Below are 13,171 nucleotides of genomic sequence, written 5' to 3' on the forward strand. Positions count from 1 at the left end.
TATGTAAACAAGCCAGCAGGATGCCTAGGTTTGTTATCTGCATGAATAAAATGCTTCCACTGGGGCACTGCAAAGGGAAAAGGATTCTCAGTCCCCAGAGAGCTAAATTCTCCAGGAAAATGATTCTTGACTGATGGTTTAGAGAGAATTGTTTGGAGGAAGCTCAGTAATGCTCATCTACCTTTCACAGCTGTGCAGGTTTCTCTCAGCTCCATGCTCCATGCCAGAATGTGAGGGGGGATAGGTTTTCTTTAAACCGTAGGGAGGGATTTCTGAGAAGACCATTTACACTGTCAGCTCCTATGGAATTCCCCACTTATAAGAGGGATGTAGAGAAACAAATGAGGAGAAATCCAGTGGTAATACAAGAAGTTCATTTTACCCTAAACAATAACATCACGTCCCAAAAATGCCTTGTCTCCCAGGGAAGGACTTGGCAGGTATCTTCAGCATAACAGTGTAGGGTTGGCAACTGGAGCCTCTGTGTGTGTGTGTGTGCATGCACTCCCGTGTGTGTGTATTTATACGTACATGTAATACTCACTCATTGTTCATTACCTGACTGCTGATTCTTCAGACCAAGACTAATGTCGTTTTCGTAATGTAATTAGCTATATCTTTAGTGAGACTGTGTCCCTGCAGTGAGAAAGGACCCCCTCCCCGACCCCAGGCACACCCCAAATGTGGATTGTGAACAATCCTTGAAAAGAAGTGTTTGTTTTTAGTAGATGTGTGTGTATATTTCTGCCCAAGTATTTACTCAGTGAAGGTCACATTATCGAGACCATGCATGAGGGCCAACTACTCCTCACTTCACACTGGATGAAGGAAGGAATTAGGTTTCACGGGCATAAGTCTATCCAAGGTGGGATACTAGTGTCCCACCTATTAAATACTGAACATATTCAGATTTTGAGAATAGTAAACCACTATGAGTGAATAAGAGATTCACTCATAGTAAGCCATTACGAGTGAATAAAAGATAGGGAAATCCTATCAAAGGAAATGCACGCAGCCTCATCCTTGACTGAAGGAAGAAGGGTTTTCTCCTCTCTCCTATGTTGGGGAATTTTGGAAGAGGTAGACAAGCTCCTACACCATGCAGTTGGTGGGAGTCCCCACGTGGAGGGGCACAGCCCACAGACTCCAGCAACAGCTGGAGTGAGCTGACCAGCTGAACTGATGGGCAAAGATCAAAAAGGAATGTGTGAGACTTAGACCTTCAGAAGCCTCAGCAGTAGTTGGAAAGATGATCATGCCAGAACTTCCTGCTGTAATATAGACAGGGAGGACTTAAGCAATGCAATATCGCTGTACTCTACCCTACCGGGATAGGCTGAGGCGGGTGGTGTACTTACTTGGTTTGGTGATGTCTCCATGGATACGCTGATTGACTCCTGAGAAGATTTCATCTGAAGACCCAACCTCTTCCTAGCAGTCAAAAAGTTCTTTTAGACCGGGCGTGGTGGCTCACGCCTGTATTCCCAGCACTTTGGGAAGCCGAGGCAGTCGGGTCACCTGAGGTCAGGAGTTCGAGAGCAGCCTGGCCAACATGGTGAAACCCCGTCTCTACTAAAAGTACAAAAATTAGCCGGGTGTGATGGCGGGCACTTGTAATCCCAGCTACTGAGGAGGCTGAGGCAGAATTGCTTGAACCTTGGAGGCAGAGGTTGCAGTGAGCTGAGATCGTGCCACTGCACTCCAGCCTGGGCAACAAGAGCAAGATTCCATTTCAAAAAAAAAGAAAAGAAAAGAAAAGAAAAAGAGTTATTTTAAATGTCTGAATGTACAGCTGGAATAAGGAATGCTTTCTTTTGCAAACTGCTATTTTGAGACTCTAGATATTTTTTCTTTGCAGTTTCCAAAAATAATGACACTAATGCCTGTGCTAATTCAAGGATTCTATATGTTTCTGTGTATGTCCAGATGAAGATGACCTTCTTTGTCCCATAGTTTTACAATGCTGTTAAAAAGCAAAATGTGCTCACTAGTGTGTTTACTGTTTATTGATGTTCAAACTGTTCTTCCTTGAAATTCATGGAAGACTTTTGTTGACCCACTTCCTAAATAAAAAAGTCAGAGAGCTATAGGACTACATTTTAATGCCTCATGAGAACTGTTTTAACCCCAAGTTTCTCCAAGCCTACTCCTAATCATCTATTCGTTTTAACTTTCTGGTATTGACATTTCAGAGAGTTCAGTTTTGAAACAGCATCATAGGTACCTGCTTCTCTACTACCCATAGCCTCAGAACTCCCATCTTAGTGGCCAGTTTGGGGGTCTTTTCTAATTATCAGTGCATGGAAGCTGACAACTCCATTGGATCTATCTGTCCCACCTGTTGTCTTTTTGCTTTAGGGCAAAGGGCAAAAGCTCAGAAATGTTGTGCACTTAGTTAATTCTCATTACAATGAGCCTATGTCCTCAAACACTCCTCTGTACATTAGCAGACATAGAGGGGTCAAAGGAAAGACCACACAAGGTTTTCCATCTCAGTGTCAGTTAGAGGTATTCTTTCCAATCCTTGGTTTCATCTCTTTCAGTACAAAAAAAAAAAAGAGACCCTAGAAGCTAAAAAATAGTGTAGCCTAGTGACCTCATGTTCTGAAACCAAAACAGCCTGCTTCTGAACTGTAGGCTAACCACTTACTGGACAAGTGACTCTCAGGAACACTAGTACCACCCAGTCACAAGATTATAAGGATTAAATAAAATTATGCTTGTAAAGTACTTAATAGAGTGCACAGAGACACTGGATTAACCCGAATTGATAGTGTAATATATTGTTATATCCCATATCACAATAGTCAAAATGAATATTTAGGTAGATCTTATCCTCAAAAAGAAAAACTTGCCTATGATAAAGAGAATGCACCTTAAGATCAGGTTTAAAAAAAAAACAGTCCTCACAGGTGTGGTAAACTAAACATGTTTAGATTCTCTTTTTATTAAGGTCCTAATATGCTGGAGAATATTGATATCCCATCCATGTAGTTTGACAATGCAACCTTTGTTGAAAAGATGGTGATTATGTGGAAGACGAAACGTAGTCAGAGTCAGAGCTAACTGATACTGAGTTATTCTGGGTGTCCAGTTAAGGGTACTTTTCCTAGGGTAGCAACTAGGAAGAGAACTCCATGGACAGTGACCTAAACCAGATGAAAGCTTATTGGTATCTCACTTAGGAGAAGTGAAGATAATCAGTCCAGTGTTGGCATGGACACCACAGGTTATCATGGGCCCATTATCTTTTCTGCTCTCTGGACCACCATGCCTACAATGCAAGACTGATTTTTATCATCCAAGATGGCTCCTGGAGCTTCAGCCATTGCATCGCATTTTTTTTTTTTGGCATATATATATTTTATTTTACTTTATTAAATCTTACTAATATTCTGTAAGGGACAACCCAGATGAGTAGGTTATAGTGAAGAAATCTTATTTTGGAGAGTTAAGAAACCACTATGATACTTCTAGGTATTATCTTCAGTGATGCTTCTTATCTTTATTCAGGGAATTCAGGTAATATTCAGCTCCTACAGCTACCACAAATGCAGCAAATCCCCATTTGAATCCTTTAAAGAATACATCAAAAAAGGAAACACTCTTTGCAAAGCCGCCCATGTATCTCCAAACTTCATTGCGGTCCCATGGATCCCTTACCCCTTTTGCAGCCAGCTTCTTCTGGATATCTTCTAATGGTGCCCCTTCTATCTTCCATTGTCTATAATCTGGAAGTTCCATTTTATGGTGTCCATGTTCACGTCCATGTCCATGGGCCATGTCTGAATTCAATCTGACCTCTCAGGACACTTCTGCATCGCATTTTAAACAGCAGAATTTTGGAAGGGAAAGAGAAAGCACTTCTCATTTTAAAGAAGCAAGTTCCATACTTTCTTAAGTTTCCTCTTAGGTTTTACTGATAGGCACTTAGTCACATGATCATTCTTAGCACAAAGGAGTCTGAGAAATACAATTTTATTCTGAAGTAAAATTTTGATTTTTTTTTTGGTATAAATGTAAGGGATACAAGTGCAGTTTTGCTACATGGATATATTGTGTAGTGGTGAAATCTGGCCTTTTGGTGTAACCATGACTCATATAATGCACATGGGACCTATTAGGTCATTTATTATCCCTCACCTCCCTCCCAACCTCCCATCTTTCCAAGTCTCCAGTGTCTATTATTCCACATTGTATGTCCATGTGTACACATTATTTAGCTCCCACTTATAAGTAAGAACATGCAGTATTTGACTCTCGGTTTCTGAATTACTTTACTTAAGATAATGACTTCCAGTTTCATCCATGTTGCTGCAAAAGATGTGATTACATTCTTTTCTATGGCTGAACAATATTCTTATGTAGTATATTCCTATGTACTACAAAGAAAATGTAGTCCTATGTACTACATTTTCTTTCTCCAACCATCTGTTGGTGAATACTTAGGTAGATTCCCTATCTTTACTATTGTGAATAGTGCTGTGAGAAACATGAGTGCAGGTATCTTTTTGGTATAGTGATTTCTTTTCCTTTGGGTAGATACTCAGTAGTGGGATTGCTAGAGCAAATGATAGTTCTATTTGTAGTTCTTTGAGAAATTTCCATACTGTTTTCCATAGAGGTTGTACTAATTTACATTGCGAGTAACAGTATATAAGTGCTTCCTTTTCTCTGCATCCTCACCAATATCTGTTTGTTTTTTACATTTTAATAATAGCCACTCTGACCGGTGTAAGATGATATCTCATTGTGGCTTTTATTTGCAATATCCCAATGATTAGAAATGTGAGCATTTTTTTCTATGCTTGTTGGTCATTTTTTTGTCTTCTTTTGAAAAATATCTATTCCTGTCTTTTGTCCACTTTTTAATAGGGTTATTTGTTTTTTGTTGTTGTTGAGTTGTTTGAGTTCCTTGTAAATTCTGGATATTAGCCCTCTGTTGAATTTACAGTTTGCAAGTATTTTCTCTCATTTTGCAGGTTGTCTGTTCACTCTACTGATTATTTCTTTTGCTGTGCAGGAGGCATGTAGTTTAATTAAGTCCCATTTGTCTATTTTTTAGTTTTGTGGCCTGTGCTTTTGAGGTCTTAGTCATGATTTTTGTGCCTAGACCAATGTCCGGAAGAGTTTTCTCTAGATTTTCTTCTAGAATTTTTCTAGTATCAGATCTTACATTTAAGTCTTTAACCCATCTTGAGTTGATTTTTGTATATGGTGAGAGATAAGGGTCCAGTTTCATTCTTCCGCACATCACAATCCAATTTTGCCAGTACCATTTGTTGAAAAGGGTGTTATTTCCCCAGTGTATGTCTTTGTTGACTTTGTCAAAGATGAGTTGGCTGTAGATATGTGGGTTATCTGTGTTTATTTCTGTATTCTGTACTCTGTTCTATTGATCTATGTGTCTTTTTTTTTATACCAGTATCATGCTTTTTGGGTTACGATAGTGTTACAGTATAATTTGAGGTTGGATAATATGATGCCTTCAGCTTTGTTATTCTTGCTTAGGATTGCTTTGGCTATTTGAGCTCTTTTTTGGTTCCATATAAACTTTAGGATTGTATTTTCTAATTTTTTGAAAAGTAGCATTGGTATTTTGACATTTTGATTCCTTTACACAGTAAAAAGAGAATACTGGAAAGTAAATTAAAGTTAAACTTCCCAGTCACACTAAATTCATTTTCTTAATTGGAATAATCTGAATTTTCTCTTTCCCTTACCATTCCTGGTTCCTATTTCTCCTCTTATTTGTAAAATAGCTATTTTAATTTTCTCTATAGATTCTGTCTTTTCAGTTTCTTATCCATTCCAAATATTTCAATTACTGAGTTTATGCAAGGGAAGGATTATGTTAAGGCAGCTAGTCTGTGGTCAGGTTTTACTCATTAACAGAGGAATTCTCTTAAGGTAAGGAGGTAGGTAACCCAGTCGAATCTCCTTGGAAACCTGTTGGTCACTCCATCTCCTGAAATAGATTAATGGTTTGATATGACAAGAGTCTTTATCTGCATACAGATAATCCACATAGCAAAACATCCCCATTCAGGATTACTTATGTAAAATAAAACTAATTTTTTATGGATTCATGACTTATGAGTGCTTTTTTAAAAGTCACAAAATCCCTATAATGATCTGTGTTTAAAGGGGAAAAAAGGAAATGTTTCATAACCTAAATATTCCCCACCTAGTGAGGTGACTGAAAATTGCATTTAGAGACCTCATCATTTGTTTTGGGCCAAGGACCATGTCCAATGTGAGAAAGGAGGATCTATGGGGCCACTGAATTATCCCTAGACCATTCTTACTTTACCCAACTTCTTAATTTCTTTAGACTTGACATTATTAGTGAAGTCTGATACTGAGTAAGAGCTCTAATTTGTGAGTCTAATTTGACAGTCTGGTCTTGGTAATAGTTCAAAGTGAATGGTAGCCAAGTCTCTCTAATTTCCAATTTTCTCCTAAACTCGCAATTGAAATTTCTAACCACTTGCTGGATATATCTAATTATTTTATCAGTACCTCAAAATTAACATATATAATAATAAACATCTTATCTGCCTCCTAAGCCAGTTCCTGCTCCAGAATTGCCAGTCATCCAACCTCCAGATATCACCATCATCCCCTCCTACTCTTCCTTCCTTATCTCCAGTAACACTTTAAGACTTTCACTCCATTCATGTCTTCCTTTGTAGTTTTACTACCTCCTAATTGGTCTCTCTGATCCCATTCTTTCTGGCCACTAATCCTTCTAACATATTAATCTTCCTATAGTTATCTTCTATACACACACACACACACACACACACACACAATGGTCTTCTAGGGAAATATAGAGAAAGAGATATATCATTAAACCTTATGAAGTAAGCAACAGTAAGTTATATAAGTAGACAGCCAGAGGTGATAGATAAAATCCAAGGCTGTTCTCAAATTAAGGAAGGAGCACAAACTCATACATATATGATGGAAAATGGTTCCAACTCCACCCTTTAAAAGTAGTACCATGAGGAAAGGCAGTAGATAAAATTCTGAAAAAAAATCGTGCAAATACCCCTCACTGTGATGGAATCACACTGATTGTGGGAGGTAGACATCTTAGAGAAACAAACTAAATGTTCCCTTATGGATTAAAAGCTTCTTCCCACCACCATGGGTAATGACATACCAGAAATGGGAGAAATTGCCAGAATTTGCCATTTTGTTTTTCACTAACCGGAAAAAAGACAAGAAAACATTTGAAAAAATAACCACCCAAAGCTAATATTTCTAAAAAGAAAAAATGATTTTGAGACAGAAATAATACAGAGTGATTGCAGGAGAACAGAAAATTCCAGGCAGCGGTTTCACATGTCTAGCAAAAGGAAACTGTTGAAATAGCCACAGAAGCTAGGGGCTGATAAATCCCTGAAAAACAGGGTGTGAACCAAGCTGCCTAAGACAGACTGGACCCAACATGGTGCTGGATTTGACCTAGGTTTCACGTAGGACCTCATTATATGCTCGTTAACATACTCAATCACACACTCAACAGCACCATGACAGTTCCAGGAACACCATATTTGGTGTAAAAATGGGTGGCACCACAGTTCATAGAAATCTTCACTTTTTTCCATGAGTTTTCATGAATATTCCACCCCTTGGTTAGAGAAACCCGTAAAGGTAGCAGCCTCAAATCCCTCATGCATGACTCTTAAGTATGCCTGCTCTCCCCTTTCTCAAGTGTGTATTCTTCACTTTGCAATAAATCTCCATACTTTCACTATTTTCTGACTTATCCTTGAATTCCTTCTCGTGATGGTATAAAGAGCCTGTACACCGGCTGGGGTCAAGGTGTCACCTGCGTTCAGGAAACCCCTGCTGGTATTAATTTAGCAAAATTGAAAGAGAAAACTAAGGCAAGAACTTGATTTTGGCTTTTCTGGGGTGAGTGACCCATAAGAGATATGCGTGGGGAGCTCCAGATCACCCTCTTCTACTGCAATGTATAGTACTATGACCAGCACTACACCAGTCAGGGAACTATCAGGAAACAGAGGGAATGGGGAGACTTGAATAAAAGACAGGTTTGCAATGGTATGGCCAGAGCTAAGATGAACCAGCAAGAGACAGGAGAGTGCCTTGAGGTCATTAAAAAGGGAGCCTACCGGCCCTAGACCTGAGAGCAAAGGGGAGGAACAGCTACCAGGACCCCAAGAGACCAACAGCTATAGCAGATAGCTGCCCAATAGTGGTAGGGGGCTGCCAGCCCTCATGACCTGGAAAGTTGGGACTCAATTGAACAAATCCTCACCTCAATCTGCTTTATCCTCTAATGTCCCATTGGTGTCTGCCATTGACCTAATCCAGAAAGAAACTAGAAGGAAACATTGCTTAATGGTATAGTCCAAAAGTCAGTCTCTAGGTAATACAGCAAGGTAGAGAGGGGATCTAGACAGGCAAGAGTAAAATACTCTACCCAGAAGCCTTCTGATTTTCTCAACAAATGAGTGGAAGAGTATAAAAAGAAGATAAAACTAAGAATAACTCATCTAGAGCAGGTTATCACTGATGGAAGTGAAGGCTCAGTAGTTCTGAGTTGGAAAAATAATCCAAAACCCTGGGCATCACTCCCAAAGACGGGATATGCAGCACCAGCAAAACTGAATTCCAGAATACAACTTTTAATAAAGTAACACAATGAAGACACAGCCCACCAACCGTGGCTACAAAGAGTTCTCTCACCCCCATCCTCAGCAGTATGAAATGTGGAGCACCAACTCTCTAACTGAAGCTATAAACAGAGGAAGCAACCAGATAAAGAGGAAGTAGAATAAGGGAAATTCAGCCACCCTGATTTGGTCAACACACTGGGGAACAGAGCTGGGTCTGTCCAAGATGAATAAAATAAAAATAATTACAACAGGAAAGCTATGCATAATTATGACAAAGGAAAAGAAATCAAACAATAAGAGAGACAAAAAGGAACAGAGAGAAAAATGAACAGTCTACCCTGGAAGAAAAAAAAATCATAGAAAACAAAAAGAAATAATAAACAAATGAAAGTATTTCAACTCTTAAATACATAAAGAGAATATGGAAAGCATGAACTAAGCAATATATATATATCAAATATAATGGAATAAAAAGGGCTATGTCAGAGTTAAAGAGACTCTACATGTCCAACCAAAGGCAAAACTCTGCTCAAAGGAAAACTCACTCCCTTAATTGCTTAAGATACAAGAAAAAAACAAAATAAGTCTATCACTCTACTCAAGAATATGTGAAAAGGCCAACAAAATCGACATGAGGCCAGCAGAAGCAAAATAATTCATGAAAGAACAAAAAGCAATAAGTAAGAGGGTAAAGCAATAGTCTTGGTAAGTAAATCTGCAATGCTGCTTTTACAGGATGTTTCTTTGTGCTTCCCAGCAACCAAAATACCCTCACTTCTTAAGAGCAATCATTCAGGGACATAAGCTGGAATTGCGTCATTCATCTTTGTAACATCTGAGCCTAGGACAAGAAATATCTGTTAAATAATTGCGTGAAAGAGTCCTGGAACGCCAGTTCATTAGGAGAAACCTTCCCTGGCTTCTTGGATGAATCTTTGTCATGCAGATCAGAACTGGGGCCATTGAGATGGCAGAGAGATAGAAAGTCAGTGAACCACAAGGCCCACTGAGGCATCTTTACAAGAAAAGTGTCCGGTAAAGATCTATTGATTTAATTCCATTTAAATTTGTGGTCCTCTTCTTTCCTGCCATCTCCATTTCTCCCAGTGCTCACTCCAGTGTTTTGGCCTCCCCCAAGGCAGGTATTCTGAACCAGTTCAGGGGACTGTGAACTTGGATGGGAAAAAAATGTATTGCTATTCTCACTAACCTGTAATTGAACTTCACATTTCCTGCCATTATGAAGCAGGCAACAAACCATGCTAGAATTAGCAGTCCCTGAGACTGTCGCCAAGAGATATTTTACATCTCATCGGAGTTTGGAGAGAGGTCTCAAAATATCGTTTACATTCATTGCTACTTCAAAATCATGGTAGTTTTTAGCCTGATGCTAAATATTATTATGTAAGACATTGAAGATTTAATATAAAGAAATGAAATATAAATATTTATATAATTATACCACAAACTTAAACTAATTTGAGAATTGCATTTTAATAGAATTGATTTCTTCCGTATTCCTATGTATTTTATTGAATACATTTGAAAGCATTATTTTGGGAAGAAGCTATAAATTTCACTGGATGCCAGAAGCTCCCAAGACGCTTAAAAGTTAAGGACCTTTGCATTGCAGTCAGTTGTTACGGGTCAACGAAACATCTCAGAGAAGGAAAAATAAAGATGGGAGTGGTGTTATTCTCAGTTTTTGAGAAAATCTGGTTAATTTAGATGTCGATTTATCACTTAATGATTGAACTTAAGGAGAAACGTGTCTATTTGGTTTACTAGAAAGCCTAAAGGAGGGCTAAAAACATCATATAAAGGCTGCAGCACAGAGTGATTAAAAGGCTGAGCTCTGGAGTTGAACTACTGGGCTTCAAATTTCAGCGCACTTATGTGACCTTGAGCAACTTCTGTGAGTTAAGGCTGTTTCCTCATCTGTAGCATGGGAGTATGAGGACTGACTGAGACAATTCCTGTAACATGCTCAGCCCAGCCCAATACATGGCAGATTCTTCTTGCTGTTAGTATTAAAGTCAGCCAAATTTGTTTCCAACAACCTTTCCCTTCATATTCTTTTTTTTCCTAATTATGAAATGCCTCCCTCACCCCATCACACAGACCTATTTCATACAGCCAGTTTCTCTCTGCTCTTGGCCCTCCTGCCTCTATCCCATCAAAACCCACTCTCAGATAAGGCTCTGGTATTCCTTTCTTATGTCTCTGTGTTTTCCAGTTTTTGAGCTGCCTCTACCAGGGGTGGCAATTCCATCATTGTGTGAGCGGTCCTCCCCTCCAGGGAAGAGCAATTTCAGCCTCCAAAAGCAGATAAAAGACGTTTTTCAGGCTGGGCTCAATGGCTCACGCCTGTAATCCCAGCACTTTGGGAGGCCAAGGCAGGTGGATCACTTGAGGTCAGGAGTTCAGGACCAGCCTGGACAACATGGTAGAACTCAGTTTCTACTAAAAATACAAAAATTAGTTGGGTGTGGTGGTGGGTACCTGTAATCCCAGCTACTCAGGAGGCTGAAGCAGGAGGATCACTTGAACCTGGGAGGAGAAGGTTGCAGTGAGCAGGGATCACACCACTGCACACCAGTCTGGGCAACAGAGTGAGACTTTGTCTCAAAAAAAAAAAAAAAAAAAAAAGAAGAAGAAAGAAGAAATAAATGTTTCTCTTGCCAGGTGGAATGCTCATCTTTTGCTTCTCTGCACCTTTTGCTTCTGTTCAGCTCAAGTCTCACCTCCTTCCAAAAGCCTCCCCGCTTCTCTTGTCCTCACCAGCAGGGGCAGGAGGTGGCCCTCAATGTGACTAAACTCTGAGCACACAGGGTCTGGCCACTCCTCTGGACGTTCAGCCAAGTGTGGCTTCTTTTTTTTTTAAGACAGAGTCTCACTTTGTCATCAGGCTGGAGTGCAGTGGTGAGATCTTGGCTCACTGCAACCTCTGCCTCCCGAGTTCAAGCGATTCTCCTGCCTCAGCCTCTGGAGTAGCTGGGGTTAGAGGTGTGCACCACATGCCCAGCTAATTTTTGTATTTTTAGTAGAGATGGGGTTTCACCATCTTGGCCAGGATGGTCTCGATCCCTTGACCTCGTGATCTGCCCGCTTCGTCCTCCCAAAGTGCTGGGATTACAGACGTGAGCCACCACGTCCAGCCAAGTGTGACTTCTTTATTTCTCTCCTCTGATTTCCTGGGGAGGGCAGCTGTTCTCATGAACAGGGGCCTAGTGTCATTCCTTTTAGATTCCCAGGAATGCCCAACTAGGCAAGGTAAAGAAAGGGTATCTGTAAACATTTTTTAGCAGTTCTTCCTTAAAATCTCCTGGTCTCCATGCCTGTGCTGTGAGTTCCCAGGGGTAGAATGAGCTAAACTTGGCATGCAAAAGAACTAGGAATGTCTCTGCTAAACTTCTTAAGTAAGGGATCTCCAGAGAAGGCCAGACAGGGGTTGAACAGTCACCTCAAGGGTTCTTGAAAAAGATGCTGCCCTTTCTAAGACTCTGATGCTCCCTGCATCCAGGAATGCTGTGGTAGAAGAGCCCTGGACTCCACTTCAGGAGCCTTGGGGTCTGACCCTGGCTCTCATAGTGACCAGATGTGTGACCATAAACAAATATCTTCCCCATTCTGGACTTCAGTTTTATCAGCTGTGAAATGAGTGATTTGAATTTGATATTCTCACTTCGACTGTAGGAAAGAGAATTGGACTCATTGTTTGTGGATATAGTCCAAAATATATCATATATTTTTCAAGAATAAGACTCATATTTATAATTTTCTGGTCATCTCACAAATTCTTTGGCATTCCTTTTCATAAGGAGCCTGGAACTTGTTTCACGCTTCAGGGATTGCTGGAGTGATCACCACATTGCCTTGTTCAGTGTCATTCCAATTATTTTTCAAATTGTACTCAGTAGACGAAATCTCCAAAAGCTTTACTGTAAATCTGCCCTTATACTTTAGTTATGGAAACAGTTTGATTTTATAAAATCACATCTTTATCCTTCCGTATAAGACAATGTACTTATCTGTTTGCATACTGAAAGTATTTAGAGAACAGAATGGACACACATAGAACAAGTGTCATTTTGTGGGGCTTACCGCCAGTTTTTGGAGAAGCCATCAGTCGGGCAGCTAGTTGGATGAAATCTGAACGTGGCATGGTATAACATAGGTTTGTCTCTTGCTCACTTTGCGTGTGTGGATATTAAGCCTGTTCAGGTTTAGCCTTAGCTTATGTAATAGACATAAACAGGTCCTCAGATTTCAAGTCTTGGCACTCAGATACTAAAAAGTATTAATGGTTTTACCAGAGCAGACTTCTAGGAAGCGGATCTATAAATCAGTTAAATCTCTTTAGGATGGAGAGGGGAAGTTTGCAGCATGAGTTAGCACTGATCTCACAAATCATATGATCATGGAAACTACTTAGTGTTCACTTAAAGAACCATGTCACTACAACTAGGAAAAGGATAGGAAAGGGGGTGGAACACACAGGACATGACGCTCCATGA

General features: G+C 39.9%; 1 pseudogene across 1 annotated transcript; it reads right to left on the minus strand.

Moving 5' to 3' along the window:
- Positions 1–3,427: 3,427 nt before the first annotated feature.
- LOC699693 (NADH dehydrogenase [ubiquinone] 1 beta subcomplex subunit 3 pseudogene) lies at positions 3,428–3,814 on the minus strand (annotated as a pseudogene). The gene has a single exon (XR_003722134.2). The product of XR_003722134.2 is annotated as an NADH dehydrogenase [ubiquinone] 1 beta subcomplex subunit 3 pseudogene (transcript).
- Between the last annotated feature and the right edge of the window lie 9,357 nt (positions 3,815–13,171).

This window comes from Macaca mulatta, chromosome 13, assembly GCF_049350105.2.
Source record: "Macaca mulatta isolate MMU2019108-1 chromosome 13, T2T-MMU8v2.0, whole genome shotgun sequence".
Lineage (NCBI taxonomy): Eukaryota > Metazoa > Chordata > Mammalia > Primates > Cercopithecidae > Macaca > Macaca mulatta.